This window comes from Doryrhamphus excisus, chromosome 2, assembly GCF_030265055.1.
Source record: "Doryrhamphus excisus isolate RoL2022-K1 chromosome 2, RoL_Dexc_1.0, whole genome shotgun sequence".
In the NCBI taxonomy this organism is placed as follows: Eukaryota; Metazoa; Chordata; class Actinopteri; order Syngnathiformes; family Syngnathidae; genus Doryrhamphus; species Doryrhamphus excisus.
This window is the reverse complement of record NC_080467.1, coordinates 26,790,277-26,796,276: the sequence shown is the minus strand read 5'-3', so window position 1 is coordinate 26,796,276 and position 6,000 is coordinate 26,790,277.

Below are 6,000 nucleotides of genomic sequence, written 5' to 3'. Positions count from 1 at the left end.
GTTTCCAATGATGCTTATCTTTACCAGCTCATTACTGCAGCGTGCAGGCATCTGTGGCATTTATCTGGCCTGGAAGAAACAGCCAATTATCCAACGCTTATCTGCTGCTGCTATAAGAAGTGAAATGGCACCATCAATTTCAGACGCGGATGCAAATGAGATGACGGATGCGGACAGTACGTATGCCCGAAACCTCACAGAAATGGCTTTGTTTTGAAATGTGGGCTTTTTTGTGTTTTTATTTTTATTTTTTTACACTTAAATGCACAACTATTGTGCACTAATAATAGTACTAATGCTAAGGAACTGTGATAAACATAATGATTTTCAGTGTGGCATGTTAGCGCCTTTTTCTTAACGTGGAAATAATAAGACGTTTGTATGGTCCTAGGTTGGAACAACAACACCAGCCTCATCTCAGACTGTAATTTTAATTTAATTTTAAACAGTACTTTCAGTCCAAAAACACACAAAAAGGACCTACCACACAGCTAGAATTGTTATTAAATTCTGTATCAGATCTGATCTGATCTCATGTATATTCATTCATTATTTTCTATGCCGCTTATCCTCACGAGGGTAGCAGGGGGTGCTGGAGCCTATCCCTGATGTCTTCGGGCGAGAGGCGGGGTACACCCTGGACTGGTGGCCAGCCAATCACAGGGCACATATAGACAAACAACCATTCACACTCACATTCATACCTATGGACAATTTGGAGTCGCCAATTAACCTAGCATGTTTTTGGAATGTGGGAGGAAACTGGAGTACCCGGAGAAAACATGCAAACTCATGCAAACATGGCCGAGGGTGGAATCGAACTCTGGTTTTCCAAGCTGTGTGGCCTGCGCGTTAACCACTCGTTCACCGTGCAGCCCTCATTCAATCATGCATTTATAAAATTATAGTATAACATCATTAAGCTTTATATTAAATATAATTATGTATTTACAAATGTAAATGATTTGCTTTTGTTGTGTATCATAATTAAATTTTTAATTATATGGAGTTCACGTACCACCAATGATGCTTCTACCATAAATAGAATTAATTAGATCATATATTTTTACATTTTAATGATATAGTTATTCATTCATTCAATATATACATTTCATATATTTTTTAAATTTCTGGTGCGTCTGGGTACCACGACATTGGACGCCACTAGATACACGTACCATGTATTATAATTAAATATTAAGTATGATATCATGCATTTTTAAAATGTAATAAATTCATTCAATATGTTTCAATTTAAAATGATTTTTAAAAACCTCTGCGGTAAGAATTCTTGTAAGGTCAAATATTACTCTACAAATGAATGTTTACGCATTATGCAAACATTGATGATGTATTGTTTATCCTCGCACTGGCAGCCATTTAAGAAATGAGTGGCACCTGGGAAGAAACTAATGAGAGCTGGACAAAAAGGATGTTACCAGCGTGGAATGCAAATGATGCTCGTACGTGGAGTTGGTGCCATGTGGAAATAAATCTCACTCGATGCAAATGTTTCCGAGGAGCGGATTGTTGTTTGTTGCGGAATAAGCCCCGCAGTGGAAGTGATTGTTTTTTTATTTTTCAGGCAATTTGACTAAATGAAAGTAATGATGATAAAAAAAAATGTAAAGTCAGTGACCGGATGGCACCTTTAACGTTTCACAGCAACAAACCATTTCTAATTACTGCTTTAAACACTTTTAAATGGCGCTGACATTTGCTTTGTTCACGGCTAAACATGAATTTTTTTACAACACATTTACGCCAACTTTAACACTTTCGACTCTGCTCTGACAGGAAGTTCAATTGCGGTGACCGTTACGGGCTGATTTCCTTGAAAAATCACAAAACTAATATCGGAATATGTTGAATTTCAGCCTGCAGCGATGGCTGGCATGGAGTGTAGTGCCTCCCACTTTCCTTCAGAGTACCTTAAAAAACTTTCATTTAATACAACGTTTAAAGGGGTATGGCGAGGCTAACGCAGCCACGAGGAAAATATTTAGAGATATATTTATAAGTCTGTTTTTTACTCAAGACGTTCAAAGAGGTAATGATGCAACCCCACAGTAAAGGAGATCATGTTTGGGGCAGTTTTAAGCCAGAAAAGCCCCAAAAGTCATTTTTGTGCTTTGAAATCAACTGGATTCTTGGCGTGATGTAGAAAAACAAAGATGGTTGAATCCAGCCCTGATCTGCTACCACTTTGATTAAAAAAGGCTTTGCTACACGTTACAAATGAAATAATACAGCCCATGGCTCTGACAATTATCCATCAGTCACCTACAGACGTAGTAGCTACGCGTTTGGCCATTTTGAGATTTTTCAGCTGGCTAACCGATGTGCCAGACTGATCTGCAGCAACAGGAAGCGTCTGGTTCATAAGTTCATAAAATAATAAATGTGATGGTTCAGTTATTGTTTGCATGCTATCCTCATTCAAATATGAAAACCTATAAATGTTTGGGTGGTTTTAGTTAAAGCAAACTGTTTTTTTCATCTGTGTGATTTTGACAAAGATCAGATCCAAAATTTGATGGTGATTTTATGCAGAAATGTGAGAAATTCCAAAAGGTTCAGATATTTTTTCATATCACTGTCAAACACAAACTGGTGAAATAAAAGGTTGCTAATGAGGAAACTAACCTAAACGGCATTCATTCATTCATTCATTCATTTTCTACCGCTTTTCCTCACAAGGGTCGCGGTCTTCGGGTGAGAGGCGAGGTACACCCTAGACTGGTCGCCAGCAAATCACAGGGCACATATAGACAAACAACCATTCACACTCACATTCATACCTATGGACAATTTGGAGTCGCTAATTAACCTAGCATGTTTTTGGAATGTATGAGGAAACCGAAAGAAAACCCACGCATGCACAAGGAGAACATGGCCGAGAGTGGAATTGAACACTTGCTGTCCTAGCTGTGAGGTCTGCACACAAACCACTCAACCCCCGTGCAGCCAACCTAAATAGCATGTAAATCAAAACTGGGTCTTGGGTTCTAAAAGGTGGCATTAATTAATGATGGATTCTTCCTGTCACCCGCTAAGTCTATCAAAATGATACAACAAAAGAAAACCCAGTTAAAGAGTGGAAATCAGTGGAAGAGCAAAACACAAAATCCCACACAGAACAGTTTATACACTAAATACCAAGGGAGTCAACTGAGAGTGTTGACTCTCAAACACTCCCAAAGAGAAAGCAAATGTTCCTTATATACCCGCCCAGCCCTGCTGATTACTCCGACCTTCAGCTGGGTGGACACCAAAGGTGCTTCCACTTACTCCTAACGAACAAAGTGATTCTTGTGGGGAAAAAAAACTAAACAAAACTCACAAAACCTCCATGCAGTATCTCAAAAATAATTAGAACAGTACGTTATGCTGTATCACAAACTTTCCTTTGTAAACATTTGGATGAATAAACCTTTAACATACAGCTTTAAATTTACAAACAAAAAACATAAAAACAAATCAATTAAATGATATCTCAACATCCTGCTCAAATGTTCACATTCTATTAGCTGTGAAAAAATAGTATAGAGTATACAGTCCCTGACTTATCCACCATCAGAATAGTATTTTTGTGGAACAAAGTAACTAACATTAGTAAAAAAGTCCTTTTAGGATGCTTGAAATAAGCATTATTTAACAAAATAGTGATATCAATTTGAAAAACAAAATACCTGCAATATCACAGTACTACTTTTGTAGTATACAAAAGGACCTTGGCATTGCTTGCTAGTGGCAGGTACTCATGGTGAATAAAGTATTCGGGAAACACAACACATTTTACAAACAGCATAGGTTTTGTCAATTTCTGCATACCCTACTTAGTGTAGAAATCCAAAATGTGTCCACACTTCAGTCTTGTACGCCGCAGGGGCTGCTGTTATGTGCTCGAATTCCACCATGTTGAACTGGACGTTTCACTCGTGAATCTCGTTTAACTCCTAATTGCCTAATTGACTATGTAAGTGCCGCCACCTAACGATCGGAGATTTAAATTCAAATCAGAAATAAACCTTTGCCGTGTCTGCACATGAATAAATACCATATACAGTCTATGATAAATGCCTAAAAATATCCATATCATACTTTTTAATATCGATACAGTATCGCGATATATCGCCGAAACGATATTTTCTTACACCCCTCGTCTTTAATGTCATTCTTCTGTGATGCCATACTCAACAGCAAATTTTCAACAAATCTGCCCAATCTGAACTCCATTGTACGTGCAGTGTTCCATTTTCATCCCGGACGAGCTTCCAACTGTTATGTTTCCAAGTAGAACACAAACTGGTTGCTAATAAAGGTTGCTAAAGGGGAAACTAAACTAAACTGCATGTAAATCAAAACTGGGTCTCGGGTTCTAAAAGGTGGCAAAGGAATATTAATTTTTGCTGCCACCCACTAAGTCCATCAAAGTGATAGAACCAAAAAAAAAAAAACAGTTAAAGAAAAGAGTGGAAATCAGTGGACCAAACAAAAACAAAAGTGCATTCGTCATCTGCTCACCTCATGGGCGGAGGCGCCGCTGGAAGTCGCCATGTGAATACGATGCGGCGGCATGCTGGGCAGCCGCGGGGGTGAGAGTTCCCCGGCATTATATCTGAACCAGGAAGCCCAAAAGCTGTGCGTCTAATCCACGGTGATCCGTGTTAGCTACACTTTCATCACACGGCTTTCTCACAAGGCTCTGGGAAGAGAGTCCACCTCGATAAAGAACAAGGAAGCCAGATGAAGTCCTTTTCCACTTTTCCGACCTACAAATGTAGTTGCCAATGATGCCAAAGTTTCAGATAATGACGTTCCCGCATTTGGAAGTGAGCCTTGAAAAAAGTTAGGGATGGCTCAAAATGCTTGGTTCCAGAAGGCGTGGTAAAACTGCTCCTTTGTGATGTCACAGAGGAGCACACTTCCTTATATGGGCATGTCTGTAAGCCAGATAAGCTCTCTGCTTCTGTGTTTTTTTCTTTTTTTCTTCTTTCTCTCTCTTTTTCTCTTTCTATTCTGCTTTTCCTAACTATGTATGTTAGCTTCTATATACTATACCGTGTTCACTGGCTAGATGCTAACTATGTATGTTAGCTGCTATATACTATACCGTGTTCACTGGCTAGATGCTAACTATGTATGTTAGCTTCTATATACTATACCGTGTTCACTGGCTAGATGCTAACTATGTATGTTAGCTGCTATATACTATACCGTGTTCACTGGCTAGATGCTAACTATGTATGTTAGCTGCTATATACTATACCGTGTTCACTGGCTAGATGCAAACTTTGTCTGTTAGCTGCTATATGCTGCACTGTGTTCACTGGCTAGATGCTAACTATGTATGTTAGCTGCTATATTCTATACCGTGTTCACTGGCTAGATGCTAACTATGTATGTTAGCTGATATATACTACACGGTGTTCACTTGCTAGATGCTAACTATGTTTGTTAGCTGCTATATGCTACAATGTGTTCACTGGCTAGATGCTAACTATGTATGTTAGCTGCTATATACTATACCGTGTTCACTGGCTAGATGCTAACTATGTATGTTAGCTGCTATATACTATACCGTGTTCACTGGCTAGATGCTAACTTTGTCTGTCAGCTGCTATATGCTACACTGTGTTCACTGGCTAGATGCTAACTATGTTTGTTAGCCGCTATATGCTACAATGTGTTCACTGGCTAGATGCTAACTATGTATGTTAACTGCTATATAATATACCGTGTTCACTGGCTAGATGCTAACTATGTATGTTAGCTATATGCTACACCGTGTTTACTTATCACATGAAAACACATTTATTCTTTAGCTGCTTTAACACTTGGGTATACACAGACAAGTGGGAAAGTACTAGCAGTGAACGTTAACGTTAAAATGCTAAAGCTACTTACCATTGAGAGACATTTTGGACTAACCTCTTTTCTTGAGAAGCTTTGGACTGTCCAGTCTCTACTTCCAGATCGGATTCAGGATCCAACACA